The sequence below is a fragment of the Stenella coeruleoalba genome (genome assembly GCF_951394435.1).
Source record: "Stenella coeruleoalba genome assembly, chromosome: 2".
NCBI lineage: Eukaryota > Metazoa > Chordata > Mammalia > Artiodactyla > Delphinidae > Stenella > Stenella coeruleoalba.
Window position 1 is genome coordinate 60,039,883 of NC_137147.1, and position 16,298 is coordinate 60,056,180.

At 40.1% G+C, this 16,298-nt stretch overlaps 1 long non-coding RNA gene across 2 annotated transcripts in view; it reads right to left on the reverse strand.

Moving 5' to 3' along the window:
- LOC307181768 overlaps positions 1-16,298 on the reverse strand; it is a 212,859-nt gene that overhangs the window by 128,979 nt on the left and 67,582 nt on the right. The window contains exon 1 of one of the 2 annotated variants that reach the window (XR_013827033.1): positions 4,545-4,946. The exons of the other annotated variant lie outside the window; for it this stretch is intronic. This is a non-coding gene — a long non-coding RNA (uncharacterized lncRNA). Of the gene's footprint in view, positions 1-4,544; positions 4,947-16,298 lie in introns of those variants that run through there. 2 annotated transcript variants of the gene reach the window in all.

Sequence of the window (16,298 nt, forward strand, 5' to 3'; positions counted from 1 at the left end):
AGGCCCTGGTCGGGGAAGATCTCACATGCCACGGGGCAACGAAGCCTGCGAGCCACAACTACTGAAGCCCGTGTGCAGAGCCTGTGCTCCACAACAAGAGAAGCCACCGCAACAAGAAGCCTGTGCACCGCAACAAAGAGTAGCCCCTGCTTGCCGCAACCAGAGAAAGCCTGAGCAACACCACAAAAGACAAATGAATAAATTTTTTTTAAAAATTAAAAAATATATATAATATACATGTATATATGTGTATGTGTTTACACATACATATACACACACATATATATGTATATGCCCACATACATATAAGAAAGTCTCTGTGTATATATTTATATACATACACACACAATGAAAGTGTACAAATATAATGTGCAACTTTCTTTTGACTGCTTACTATATGCCACAGACTATGTTAAGTGTTTTAATTGTATTGACTCCTCTGGCCAAATGACCCTAAAGGACAGGTACCATTGTTATCCCCTTTTTACAAATGAGGAAACTGAGACAGAGCCTATATGTAAACCCAGTCAGTTCACTCCAGAGTGATGCTCTTGACCACCACACTATACTATAATGACTCATATAATAAGGAAAGCTAAAATGTAATGCAATTCAATTTAATTCAACTCACCCAACACTGATTACCACTATCGGTCAAGTACTACAGTTAGCTCTAGGAACACAAAAATAAAGAGAGGTAAGTCCTTTCCTAAGACTGGCCACCATACATTCTTTTGGGAACTTTCCACCCCACCCTGTGAACATGTTTAGTTTCAGGACCTCATCACTTCATTCTAGCCCAGAGATAGCCATTTGATAAAGGCCTATCCTATTGAACTACAATATCTTATTCTCCTGGAACCAGTAACTGGTCTGGGAGTGAGCATGTAGACCAGTGAGACCAATCAGAGTTCTTTGGCCTTGATATATGGATGCTGGTAAAAAGAAGTTGAAAGATGTTCCCTTCCCCTTGGACTGCTAAATACAGATGGTGAACGGGGGAGGGGGAAGGCGTGTGCATTTTCCTCAGAAAATGCTCATCTGTAGGAAAGAAGGAGAATGTCGGCAGCTAGTAGGAACAGACATAGGACCTAGAGGAGGGAGCAAGAAGCCCCACTATGTGGTTTAAGCCCTAGGACTCAGCCAAGTTTAAAGCCCCTGGACTCCCCAGTAAGTGAGTTAATAAACTGTGCTTTCTGCTGGAGCCTGAAATCATCTTGTTCCTATGACAAAAAAACCTCAGGAGAGCATCTGCCACTCTGCTCAAGCAGTCAAGTCAGAAGACTAAGTTACAATGTATTCTGGTTATGGATAAAGAACTTACTAGAGTAAATATTCATTTTATCTTCAAGATAAATGCCAATCATGGATCTAGCAAAATTAGAGGTAACTCATATTCCTTCTCTTAACTTATATGGGACAATACTATGATTTACAGCGCAATAAAGGAGAGAATGTTCCCACAATTTCCATAAGAGAAAAGGGAGCTGGGGGAAGGCGAGCATTGCGGAGTGGAAATTGTTTACATTTGGGAAGACAGTAGCTAGGCAAAGTTCAAGCTATCTGGTACAATACTTTGTACCATAAAAAATAGATAAAAATACAAATCTCAAAATAAAAACACTATAGTTAAAACACAAGAAATTCAGAATCAGGCAGTTGGCCTGGGAAATCTTTTAGGAAGAAAAAGCTTTAGGGCTTCCCTGGTGGCGCAGTGGTTGAGAGTCCGCCTGCCAATGCAGGCGACACGGGTTCGTGCCCCGGTCCGGGAAGATCCCACGTGCCGTGGAGCAGCTGGGCCTGTGAGCCATGGCCGCTGAGCCTGCGCGTCCGGAGCCTGTGCTCCGCGGCGGGAGAGGCCACAACAGTGAGAGGCCCGTGTACCGCAAAAGAAAAAGCTTTAGCTCAGATCCCAGTCTTCCATCCCCTAAGAGGAGGAAGCGCTCAAAACATCAAGCAGTAGCCGAGCTCTAAAGTGTTAGCGTTAACAGGTGGGCCTTTGTGTTACTCCATACCCATGTTTATGTACCCTATTCTTTCACCTAAATAATAATAATTCAATACATCTTGGGAAACAAAGCTCATTTTTCTTAAGACTGTCCTCAACAAAATACATAGAACAAAGATTTATTTTTGTTCTACCACTTGTTCAGTGGGAAATGTGTAATAATAACTGTAAGTACTTTTCTTTTTCCAGCTGTACTTGGTTTTCAAGTCACTTGGGCAAAAAGAGATTCCTGGAAAGGCTGAGATCTGGGATATTCAGCAATGCAGACTGAGATACTAGGACAAAAACAAACACCTGTTTACCAGACCTAGCGCTCAGGATCAGAGCCAAGATCAGCATGGAGGGGCTGAGGCAAGGACCCAGTGTACTGTTTCCTATTGCTGCTATAACAAATCACCAAAATTTATTATCTTACAGTTCTGGAGGTCAGAATCTCTAAAATTAAGGTGTTGGCACGACTTTGTTACTTCTTTAGGCAGTAGGGGAAAAATTCGTTTCCTTGTCTTTTCTAGCTTCTATGAGGACCCTTGTGATTGCATTGGGTCCACCTGGATAATCCAGGATTCACAGGTTCTGAAGGTTACGATTTGTACATCTTTAGCGGGGGAAGGGGTGCACTGTTTTATTTACCACACACAGATTTGTGGCTCCCTTACTGAAACCTGTCCCAACTAAGGCCAGGATATGAGTTGTGGGATGGAGCTGGCATGGGGAGTCAGTTCACCTGTGGTGGGGGAAAAAAGGAGGAGGGGTTGGAGACCAAATAAAATTCAATGAGTACAGCTGCAAATTCAGTGTTAAATTGCTTTTAGCCTCTAGCTTGCTAACATGGGTGATTTTTTAGGGTTGTGCTGTATTAACTTTTTAAATAAAATTATACGAAGTCATTTTTACTGTCTGGCCAATATATAATGACATTCAGTTTATGGCACAATAGAAAAAATGGACTTTGGATTATTTAGACTTGGTTTTGAGTCTCAGTTCTTATATTTATATAACTGTCATCTTGGGCATTACATATTCTCTCTCAATTTCCATTTCCTCATTTGCAAAGGGGTGGTAATTTCTGCCTCATAGGATTGTTCTGAGGATTAAATGTAATAATTATGTAAAGTGTTTACTTAGCACACTGCCTGGCATATAGCAGACATATAGTTTCAGCTTTCCTTTGAAGCATGTGAGCCTTCTGTTTTTTTGGTAGGAAATCACACTTTAGAAACTACCTGAATAATGATTGTTATTCAAGAAACTCTGTTTTTTCTTGTAAAGGCCCCTTTTCTTGAAAGTGGGAACATTTGTAAATTGTACTTATTTAAATTTTTCTTTCACCTCTGCATTCAGAGAAGTTTTAACTCCAAAACTATTGGTGTAACTCACCAGATAAATGATAGTTTGAGTACAGTTAGTTTGAATACAATATTAATGCTTCCTTTTTTAAAACTAAAACCAATACCTAGCATTCAAATTGGTAGAACAACTGGATTTTAATGACTACAGTGATACTGGTTCACCTTTGGAACCAGTTTTCAGTTCTTCAAAGAATCCGTGGGGAAATATATTGACAACTTCTTATAGTCCAGTTGTTTGGCTGGCTTAAATGTGTCCCACATCCCCAGTGGTCTGGGAAATCTGTTATTTTCAGAAGCCTTTTGTGTTATGTCCTTGCTTTAACAAACTGAAAATTCCTTGTAAAGAAAAGAACATATTGTATGTCCACGGTGAAGCTCTCAGTAATTTTCAGATTTTAATCTTAGAGAAAAACCTTAAAGATTTTAATCTTAAATACTGCCTTTAGCAACTTGAAAACTTATGTTTTGAAAATAAAATTATGAAACTTAAGCTGGTCATAGCGGATAGCTGACTTGAGTTCAGTTCAGAGTCCACAGCCATCAATGAATATTTTTGCATAATACTGAAGCCTCTTATAGGGATCTATTGTTATTTATTGTAATGTAAATAATAGCTATCGAAGATGGCTGAAGAGTAAGACACGGAGATGACCTTCCTCCCCATAGATACACCAGAAATACATCTACACGTGGAACAACTCCTACAGAACACCTACTGAATGCTGGCAGAAGACCTCAGACCTCCCAAAAGGCAAGAAACTCCCCACGTACTCCCCAGAGACAAAAGAATAGGGACACGACCTGCACCAGTGGGAGGGAGCTGTGAAAGAGGAAAGGATTCCACACACTAGGAAGCCCCTTCACGGGCGGAGACTGCGGGAGGCGGAGCGGGGAGCTTCGGCGCCGCGGAGGAGAGCACAGCAACAGGGGTGCGGAGGGCAAAGCGGCGAGATTCCCGCACAGAGGATCAGTGCCGACCGGCACTCACCAGCCCGAGAGGCTTGTCTGCTCACCCACCGGGGCGGGCGGGGCTGCGAGCTGAGGCTCGGGCTTCGGTCGGAGCACAGGGAGAGGACTGGGGTTGGCGGCTTGAACACAGCCTGAAGGGGTTAGACCACCACGGCTAGCCGGGAGGGAGTCCGGGGAAAAGTCTGCACCTGCCGAAGAGTCAAGAGACTTTTTCTTACCTCTTTGTTTCCTGGTGCGCGAGGAGAGGGGTTTAAGAGTGCTGCTTAAAGGAGCTCCAGAGACGGGCGCGAGCCGCGGCTAAAAGCGCGGACCCCAGAGACGGGCCGGAGACGCTAAGGCGGCTGCTGCTGCCGCTGCCACCAAGAGGCCTGTGTGCGAGCACAGGCCACTATCCACACCCCGCTTCCGGGGAGGCTGTGCAGCCCGCCGCTGCCAGGTTCCCGGAATCCAGGGACAACTTCCCTGGGAGAAAGCACGGCGCGCCTCACGCTGGTGCAACGTCACGCCGGCCTCTGCCGCTGCAGGCCCGCCCCGCACGCCATGCCCCTCCCTCCCCCGCGGCCTGAGTGAGCCAGAGCCCCCGAGTCAGCGGCTCCTTTAACCCCGTCCTGTCTGAGCGAAAAACAGACGCCCTCCAAGGGCCAAATGCAAAGCTGAGCCCCTGTGAGCTGTGAGAACAAAGAAGAGAAAGGGAAATCTCTCCCAGCAGCCTCAGAAGCAGCGGATTAAAGCTCCACAATCAACTTGATGTACCCTAGATCTGTGGAATACATGAATAGACAACGAATCATCGCAAATTGAGGAGGTGGACTTCGAGAGCAAGATCTATGATTTTTTCCCCTTTTCCTCTTTTTGTGAATGTGTATGTGTATGCTTCTGTGTGAGATCTTGTCTGTATAGCTTTGCTTCCACCATTTGTCCTAGGGTTCTATCCGTGCATTTAGTTTTTTTTTTAAATTTTTTTCTTAATAATTTTAAGTTTAATAACTTTACTATACTTCACCTTCTTTCTTTCTTTCTCTCTTTCTTTCCTTCCTTCCCTCCTTTAGACAATGAATCATCCGAAATTGAGGAGGTGGACTTTGAGAGCAAGATTTATGATTTTTTCCCCTTTACCTTTTTGTGAGGGTGTATGTGTATGCTTCTGTGTAAGATTTTGTCTGTATAGCTTTGCTTCCACCATTTGTCCTAAGGTTCTATCTGTCCCTTTTTTTTCTAAATAATTATTTTTTAATTCAATAACTTTATTTTATTTTACTGTATCTTCTTTCTTTCTGTCTTTTTTCCTTCCTTCCCTCCTTCCTTCCTTCCTCCCTCCCTCCCTCGTTTCCTTCTTTCCTTCTTGCCTTCTTTCCTTCTTTTCTTCTTTCTTTCTATCTTCCTTCCTTCCTTCCCTCCTTTTTTTCTTTCGTTCTTTCTTCCTACTTCTACTAATTCTGTCTACTTTTTCTCCCTTTTATTCTGAGCCGTGTGGATGAAAGCCTCTTGCTGCTCCAGCCAGGAGTCAGGGCTCTGCCTCTGAGGAGGGAGAGCCAACTTCAGGACACTAGTCAACAAGGGACCTCCCAGCTCCACATAATATCAAATGGCAAAAATCTCCCAGAGACCTCCATCTTAACTCCAGCACCCAGCTTCACTCAACGACCAGCAAGCTACAGTGCTGGACAACCTATGCCAAACAACTAGCAAAACAGGAACACATCCCCACCCATTACAAGAGAGGCTGCCTAAAATCATAATAAGTCCACAGACACCCCGAAACACACCACCAGACGTGGACTTGCCCACTAGAGAGACAAGATCCAGCCTCATCCACCACAACACAGGCACTAGTTCCCTCCACCAGGAAGCCTACACAACCCACTGAACCAACCTTAGCCACTGGAGACACACATCAAAAACAACGGGAACTAGGAACCTGCAGCCTGCAAAAGGAGACTCCAAACACAGTAAGATAAAAAAAATGAGAAGACAGGAAAACACACAGCAGATGAAGGAGCAAGATAAAAATGCACCAGACCTAAAAAATGAAGAGGAAATAGGCAGTCTACCTGAAAAAGAATTCAGAATAATGATAGTAAAGATGATCCAAAATCTTGGAAATAGAATGGACAAATGCAAGAAACAGTTAACAAGGACCTAGAAGAAATAAAGATGAAACAAGCAAAGATGAACAACACAATAAATGAAATTAAAAATACTCTAGAAGGGATCAATAGCAGAATAACTGAGGCAGAAGAACGGATAGGTGACCTGGAAGATAAAATAGTGGAAATAACTACTGCAGAGCAGAATAAAGAAAAAAGAATGAAAAGAACTGAGGACAGTCTCAGAGACCTGTGTGACAACATTAAACGCACCAACATTCGAATTATCGGGGCTCCAGAAGAAGAAGAGAAAAAGAAAGGGACTGAGAAAATATTTGAAGAGATTATAGTTGAAAACTTCCCTAATATGGGAAAGGAAATAGTTAATCAAGTCCAGGAAGCACAGAGAGTCCCATACAGGATAAATCCAAGGAGAAATATGCCAAGACACATATTAATCAAACTGTCAAAAATTAAGTACAAAGAAAGCATATTAAAAGCAGGAAGGGAAAAACAACAAATAACACACAAGGGAATCCCCATAAGGTTAACAGCTGATCTCTCAGCAGAAACTCTGCAAGCCAGAAGGGAGTGGCAGGACATACTGAAAGTGATGAACGAGAAAAACCTGCAACCAAGATTACTCTACCCAGCAAGGATCTCATTCAGATTTGGTGGAGAAATTAAAACCTTTACAGACAAGCAAAAGCTGAGAGAGTTCAGCGCCACCAAACCAGCTTTACAACAACTGCTAAAGGAACTTCTCTAGACAAGAAACACAAGAGAAGGAAAAGACCTATAATAACGGACCCAAAACAATTTAGAAAATGGGAATAGAAACATACATATCGATAATTACCTTAAATATAAATGGACTAAATGCTCCCACCAAAAGACACAGATTGGCAGAATGGATACAAAAACAAGACCCATATGTATGCTGTCTACAAGAGACCCACTTCAGACCTAGAGACACATACAGACGGAAAGCGAGGGGATGGAAAAAGATATTCCATGCAAATGGAAACTAAAAGTAAGCTGGAGTAGCAATTCTCATATAAGACAAAATAGACTTTAAAATAAAGACTATTGCAAGAGACAAAGAAGGAAACTACATAATGATCAAGGGATCAATCCCAGAAGAAGATATAACAAATGTAAATATTTATGCACCCAACATAGGAGCACCTCAATACATAAGGCAAACACTAACAGCCATAAAAGGGGAAATCGACAGTAACACATTCATAGTAGGGGACTTTAACACCCCACTTTCACCAATGGACAGATCATCCAAAATGAAAATAAATAAGGAAACACAAGCTTTAAATGATACATTAAACAAGATGGACTTAATTGATATTCATAGGACATTCCATCCAAAAACAACAGAATAGACATTTTTCTCAAGTGTTCATGGAACATTCTCCAGGATAGATCATATCTTGGGTCACAAATCAAGCCTTGGTAAATTTAAGAAAATTGAAATTGTATCAAGTATCTTTTCTGACCACAACACCATGAGACTAGATATCAATTTCATGAAAAGATCTGTAAAAAATAAAAACACATGGAGGCTAAACAATACACTACTTAATAAGCAACTGATCACCAAAGAAATCAAAGAGGAAATCAAAAAATACCTAGAAACAAGTGACAATGGAGACACAATGACCCAAAACCTATGGGATGCAGCAAAAGCAGTTCTAAGAGGGAAGTTTATAGCAATACAAGCCCACCTTAAAAGCAGGAAACATCTCGAGTAAACAACCTAACCTTGCACCTCAAGCAATTAGAGAAAGAAGAACAAAAAACCCCCAAAGTTAGCAGAAGTAAAGAAATCATAAAAATCAGATCAGAAATAAATGAAAAAGAAATGAAGGAAACAATAGCAAAGATCAATAAAACTAAAAGCTGGTTCTTTGAGAAGATAAACAAAATAGATAAACCATTAGCCAGACTCTTCAAGAAAAAAAGGGAGAAGACTCAAATCAATAGAATTAGTAATGAAAAAGGAGAAGTAACAACTGACACTGCAGAAATAAAAAAGATCATGAGAGATTACTACAAGCAAGTCTGTACCAAAAATATGGACAATCTGGAAGAAATGGACAAATTCTTAGAAATGCACAACCTGCCAAGACTGAATCCAGAAGAAATAGAAAATATGAACAGACCAATCACAAGCACTGAAATTGAAACTGTGATTAAAAATCTTCCAACAAACAAAAGCCCAGGACCAGATGGCTTCACAGGTGAATTCTATCAAACATTTAGAGAAGAGCTAACACCTATACTTCTCAAACTCTTCCAAAATATAGCAGAGGGAGAAACCCTCCAAAATTCCTTCTACAAGGCCACCATCACCTTGATACCAAAACCAGACAAGGATGTCACAAAGAAAGAAAACTACAGGCCAATATCACTGATGAACATAGGTGCAAAAATCTTCAACAAAATACTAGCAAACAGAATCCAACAGCACATTAAAAGGATCATACACCATGATCAAGTGGGATTTATTCCAGGAATGCAAGGATTCTTCAATATATGCAAATCTGTCAATGTGATAAACCATATTAACAAGCTGAAGGATAAAAACCATATGATCATCTCAATAGATGCAGAGAAAGCTTTTGACAAAATTCAACACCCATTTATGATAAAAACCCTCCAGAAAGTAGGCATAGAGGGAACTTTCCTCAACATAATAAAGGCCATATATGACAAACCCACAGCCAACATCATCGTCAATGGTGAAAAACTGAAAGCATTTCCACTAAGATCAGGAACAAGACAAGGTTGCCCACTCTCACCACTATTATTCAACATAGTTTTGGAAGTTTTAGCCACAGCAATCAGAGAAGAAAAGGAAATAAAAGGAATCCAAATCAGAAAAGAAGAAGTAAAGCTGTCACTGTTTGCAGATGACATGATACTATACATAGAGAATCCTAAAGATGCTACCAGAAAACTACTAGAGCTAATCAATGAATTTGGTAAAGTAGCAGGATACAAAATTAATGCACAGAAATCTCTGGCATTCCTATATACTAATGATGAAAAATCTGAAAGTGAAATCAAGAAAACACTCCCATTTACCATTGCAACAAAAAGAATAAAATATCTAGAAATAAACCTACCTAAGGAGACAAAAGACCTGTATGCTGAAAATTATAAGACACTGATGAAAGAAATTAAAGATGATACAAATAGATGGAGAGATATACCATGTTCTTGGATTGGAAGAATCAACATTGTGAAAATGACTCTACTACCCAAAGCAGTCTACAGATTCAATGCAATCCGTATCAAACTACCACTGGCATTTTTCACAAAACTAGAACAAAAAATTTCACAATTTGTATGGAAACACAAAAGACCCCGAATAGCCAAAGCAATCTTGAGAACGAAAAACGGAGCTGGATGAATCAGGCTCCCTGACTTCAGACTATACTACAAAGCTATAGTAATCAAGACAGTATGGTACTCGCAAAAAAACAGAAAGATAGATCAATGGAACAGGATAGAAAGCCCAGAGATAAACCCACACACATATGGACACCTTATCTTTGATAAAGGTGGCAGGAATGTACAGTGGATAAAGGACAGCCTCTTCAATAAGTGGTGCTGGGAAAACTGGACAGGTACATGTAAAAGTATGAGATTAGATCACTCCCTAACACCATACCCAAAAATAAGCTCAAAATGGATTAAAGACCTAATTGTAAGGCCAGAAACTATCAAACTCTTAGAGGAAAACATAGGCAGAACACTCTATGACATAAATCACAGCAAGATCCTTTCTGACCCACCTCCTAGAGAAATGGAAATAAAAACAAAAATAAACAAATGGGACCTAATGAAACTTCAAAGCTTTTGCACAGCAAAGGAAACCATAAACAAGACCAAAAGACATCCCTCAGAATGGGAGAAAATATTTGCAAATGAAGCAACTGACAAAGGATTAGTCTCCAAAATTTACAAGCACCTCATGCAGCTCAATAACAAAAGAACAACAACCCAATCCAAAAATGGGCAGAAGACCTAAATAGACATTTCTCCAAAGAAGATATACAGACTGCCAACAAACACATGAAAGGATGCTCAACATCATTAATCATTAGAGAAATGCAATTCAAAACTACAATGAGATATCATCTCACACCAGTCAGAATGGCCATATAAAAAAATCTAGAAACAATAAATGCTGGAGAGGGTGTGGAGAAAAGGGAACACTCTTGCACTGTTGGTGGGAATGTAAATTGATACAGCCACTATGGAGAACAGTATGGAGTTTCCTTAAAAGAACTACAAATAGAAATAGACCCAGCAATCCCACTACTGGGCATATACCCTGAGAAAACCATAATTCATAAAAAGTCATGTACTAAAATGTTCATTGCAGCTCTATTTATAATAGCCCGGAGATGGAAACAACCTAAGTGCCCATCATCGGATGAATGGATAAAGAAGATGTGGCTCATATATACAATGAAATATTACTCAGCCATAAAAAGAAACGAAATTGAGCTATTTGTAATGAGGTGGATAGACCTAGAGTCTGTCATACAGAGTGAAGTAAGTCAGAAAGAGAAACACTAATACCGTATGCTAACACATATATATGGAATTTAAGAAAAAAAAATGTCATGAAGAACCTAGGGGTAAGACAAGAATAAAAACACAGACCTACTGGAGAACGGGCTTGAGTATATGGGGAGGGGGAAGGGTGAACTGTGACAGGGCGAGAGAGAGGCATGGACATATATACACTAACAAACGTAAGGTAGATAGCTAGTGGGAAGCAGCCGCATGGCACAGGGATATCGGCTCGGTGCTTTGTGACCACCTGGAGCGGTGGGGTTGGGAGGGTGGGAGGGAGGGAGACGCAAGAGGGAAGAGATATGGGAACATATGTATATGTATAACTGATTCACTTTGTTATAAAGCAGAAACTAACACACCATTGTAAAGCAATTATACCCCAATAAAGATGTTAAAAAAAAAATAGCTATCAAGTCTTGGGCCCTGCTGTGCATTCTACTGGATTTCGGATGGCGTACACTCCAAGTGTCTTTATTCTGCTTCCGTGCTGTCTGAGCAGAACACCGACACAGTTCTCTACACAATGATCAGGGTTTGGTATATCTGAATGAACTTCAAATTTTCTGAAAAGAATATATCTCCGCTTTGTTTACCCAAATGGTAAGGGCATTGCTATATATTGAAAACTGCTCCTTTGATTTGAGAAATTAGCGATGCAATTTCTTTTTGCTGGATCCTTTTCCTGGATCATTAAAATTATCAAGTGTAGTTCAGTTAACAGGCAAATAAGAGTCCTTTGTGGGAAATCCCCCATAATAGAAGATTACACAGCATATAAAACAAATTTCCCAAATGTTCTTTGTTGAGACAGATGGTGAAACTATTCAATGTAAGCTACAATTCCTCCAATTGTAATATTTAAACATCTGAACAGTGATTGATGGAGCTTCTTTAGTAATGCAATCATCTCATTCAAAGTCTTGTTCATAAGTATAATAGAAGTAGAGAGAGACCTTAGTTTGCCATACGTTTGGCCCCTACGTTGTCAATAACATCACACTCCAATACACCTTCTCTATATTGTTTTACTGCAAAATAAATTGAATGTCTTACATCATGTGAACCCTAAGAAGAGTAATTTAGAACATCAAAAATTTCAGGGGGCCCCAAAGCAGACATTTGAGGCCTGATCAAGTTTTGCCGTGGAGGTTGGATTCAATTGTTTGCCAAGACTATTTGAAAATGAATTTATACTGCCAGCTGCTGCCCAGCTTTTATTGCCAAATAAAACACTCTCCTTTATTATAACTGAAAATTGACATAAATAACCTCCCTTTCTCCTGTAGCCTACCCAATAGGGAGGTAGCAAAAAGGAACAAGTTAAAAATAAAAAGTCAAAAATATAGAGAAGGTAAAAAAAGATCATGACACTACAAAATTTGGGGTGCTGAAAATGAGAACATGCAGTTCAGAGAATTAGGCTAAACTCAACCTTTGCTTTTGTCATGAAAAAATAAAAGGTTTATAATGGAGATTTTACTAATACAATATTGTCTCTTTTATTTATTTCTGCTTTATTTACATAGAAACTCAATTAAGTTAAAATCATAGCTCACACGATGGCTACTCAGTGATATGTATAACCTTTGAGGAAGTTGAACTGGTCCATCAAAGAAGGGTGAGTTCATTGTCCGTTGAAAGAAAACTTTAGTGATTTTTCTTTTCTTTTCTTTTCTTTTTTTTTTTCTTTTTTTTTACTATAGTCAAGTCTGGCTCTCAGTCTTGCAGAATGAGAGACTAAATTTTGTCTACCTGTGTATCAAGAGGTGAATGGGCAATTAACCAAGCTTGCAAGATAATGATCTCAACCCAGAACACTTACATGTGCAAGACCAGCCTATCTTTCTCCAGAAGCAGAATTACATGGGAAATAAAATTATAATCACAAGGTTAATCTATTAGTTAATAACTATTAATTCCTGTTACAGGGACAAAAATCCTTAAAAATGTTAATTCTCTTTCTATTGGAACAATGACATTGGAAGTCAATTATTAGAAAGCTGACTATTAATTATTTGTGTTACTTACGGTATAGGCTAATATATCACAGAAAACCTGTCAAAAATCCAGAAACAGTAAAAAGCAGATCAGTAAAATAGTATTTAATGAGAGTTTAGTATGCTCAAAAGAATAGTTCACAAATTGGGAGTCTTCCAAAGCTGAGATGAAGTTCAGAGGCATGACGTTACAGGATGGCTTATAAAGTGAAAATGAGGAGTTGTTTAACCTTTACAATGATTAATTATTACAATGTGGGTTCCAGATGGTGGGAGATTGGTTAAAAGTGGTTATCTTAACATCATTTTAGGAAGATGACTTAAGTATCTTTTATGATTATCTGAGGCATCTATAAGAAATAACCTAAGTTTAGTTTCACTTAACGTTCATGAAATAAGCTAGATTTAGTTTTGTTTACACGGCTCAAATGGTTTTGTCTGCTTGGGGGATTTTCAAGTCTGGTCTCCATTTTATTTTACTTTAACAAATGCCAGAATACCATGGCTTTCACATAACCATCCGGACTGGACGGGCTATTCTGCTCCAGGAGGCCATCTAGGGATCCGCATTCTGCTGTGGTGGCATATTGTTATCCCTCAGGGCTGCCCTTGTCCACCTGGTGGGAGCTGTCTCACAACCATCCACATCTTCCAGCCAGAGGCAATGGAACAAAAGGAAGATGTGGGGGAGGGGATGGAGGTGTGTTTCTGCTTTAAAGCTATGATCAGCAGTTTCACAAAATACTCTGCTCACATCCCATTGTCCTGAATATTGTAGCATGACCAACCTTAAGAGAAGCTGGAAAATGTAGTCTCTAAGGAGGTGGCCATGTGTCCTGCTAAAACTCAGCTGCACAGCAGAGGTGAGCGGTTCTGTTACTCAAAGGACAGTCTCTGCCAGAGCACGGTATCTGAACAAAGTGAGTTGAACTAAATGTTTAATAGAATCAAGTTATTGTAAGCCATTCCAGCTCTAACAGGTGAAATATTCAGTCTGCTTCTTCCTTCCTCGTTGATCTGCGATGCCTCCCTTGACATGAAATGGGCATAATAGATAAACATCAATTGTTCCTACCTCTTGAGGTTGTCATGAGGATTAATCCTCAGGTCTTAGCTTTTTCCTCTAGAAAGTCTTCCAGGCAACTTCTAGGTTCCTTATAGCCCAGCATATACTTTTTAAATCATAAAGCTGTCACACACCCTTAAAACTGTTTGCTTATTTATCTGCCTCTGCCATTAGACTATTAAGCCCAGGGAGAACAGGCTTTTAGGTTTCCTTGTTTACTCTTATACCCTAACTCAATGCTTGACACATTATAACTGACTAAGGTACAGCCTGGCCCACTGAGGTAGTTTATGGGGAGGGGGAAGGCACATTCCTGAGCTGCCAGAGGCAGCAAAAGGGCCCTGAAATATATGGAAGAGAGGAGAAGATGCTGAATGGTTTTCAGAGAGTGGAACACATCCACTTCACAAGCTTGGTCTGAAGCTCCATGAATATGAATAAGTAAAAATAAGGAAGGGAATCTTCAAGATGATTAGAATGAGGAAAAATTAGGAAACAGTTGTGCTTAGTAAGCAATCGCAACTGGTTTGCACAGTTGACCCCAGTTCTTTTACTGACAGTAGAAGTTGAAGGTAGCTTTATCCCCTCCCTCATCACGTGAGGAGATTCTGGGTGAGGTGAGCACCACTCCTATTCTAGGAAGAGCTGTACCATTTTTTTCTTTTTTTTTAAATTATTTTAACATTTTATTGGAGCATTTTTTTCTTGTGTTTATGAATTATACAAGATGAATCTTAGGATGGGCCTCAGATTGGCTGTGTGTCACTTGGCACACTGGTTTTGCATCTTCAAGAAGGGGAAATACCACTGTGAGTTATATTCATAACCACACAGGAGACACATTACTGTGGAACCTGGCTAGCATGGCTGTAGCTCGGCATATGGGTCATCAGGTATAAAACAAGTGATAGGATACCTGCAGGGGTATCACTATGGTTGTTCAGTATTTTTAAAAGTTCCTTGTACCTCAGAGGCCTTAGAGGGCTGAAAGCTCCTACAGACACATTTTCCTATCCCCTCTCCAATATCAAATAGAATCCAAGTTCTGAAGAGAAGAGAGTAGTTTTATCCCCTTCTCTCAGGAACTCCATGTGGGAAGAAACAAACAGGGAGGCAGAATTTAGGGGAACATAGTGGGATGTTTACCACCTTCAGAGCTGTCTAAAATGAGAGTAAACTAATTGCTCTCAAATACTGAAGTTCACTTCACTTTCAGCCAGAGAGGAAAAGCTAGATCTTAGTTTTCAGCAGTGATTTGGGGCAGAGAGGATGTGATGACCTCTAAGTTCTATTCTGATTATAAAATTCTATGATGTAACTTTTTCTTGATGACTCAGAGGAACATGATGAATGTGAATGATTGTACTGTACAATGATGCAGTGAGGTCCTCAGGGTCTATGAAGTGAGTTCAGCTGCATTTCCCTATAATGCCTTGCTCCAGACTTTGGTGCTTTTGCTGTTACTTTGTATCCTTCTGCCCTCAACTCTGTCCATCCCACTGCCCAGACTGGTCAGTTAACACACTACATATTGACTTCTCATCTAAACTGAAATCTTTGGTGGACAAGAAGCAAATTTACTCTGGGAACATAAGACAGGGCTTTGGCCAAAAAATTCCACTCAATGAATATTTGGTGATATTTGATGAATATTTGGTGAATGAATGATGAGTGATTTCTTGTGAGAGAATACTACTCTTTAGTTACGACTGCTTAGAAAGGATGCCTGCACCATGCATTCACCCCAAGTCCAAGCCACACAGACCCCTTGCCCTTTTCTGAGCAAAACACCTTGTGCTAGATTCTTCCAGTGGCTCGAAATTTCAACTGTTTCTTCCCTGTCTTCTCAATGCCTACTCATCATTAAAGCTCCCATTTAAATATCATCTTCCGTGTGAAGCCTTCCTAGGGCATAATTAACTGCCTCTCATGCCCTCTTAGAATTTTATGCATACTTTTATTATGTAACTTTAATATTTCATCATAGCTATTTATTCCCACTTATTTCTCCAGTTAACTCTGAGCTTCTCAAGGACAGAGTATCCTACCCTCAGTGCAATGCCTAGCATATCGTAGGTGCTCAGTAGACACTGGGTGGCTAGGTGATTGAATGAGGCAAGTTAATGTGTCACCTTCTGATGGAGAAAAGCCCATGGCTTTAAGGCATTTATCTCAGGAGGCGTTTTTGTCAGCTTTCTAATTCCCAACTTTATT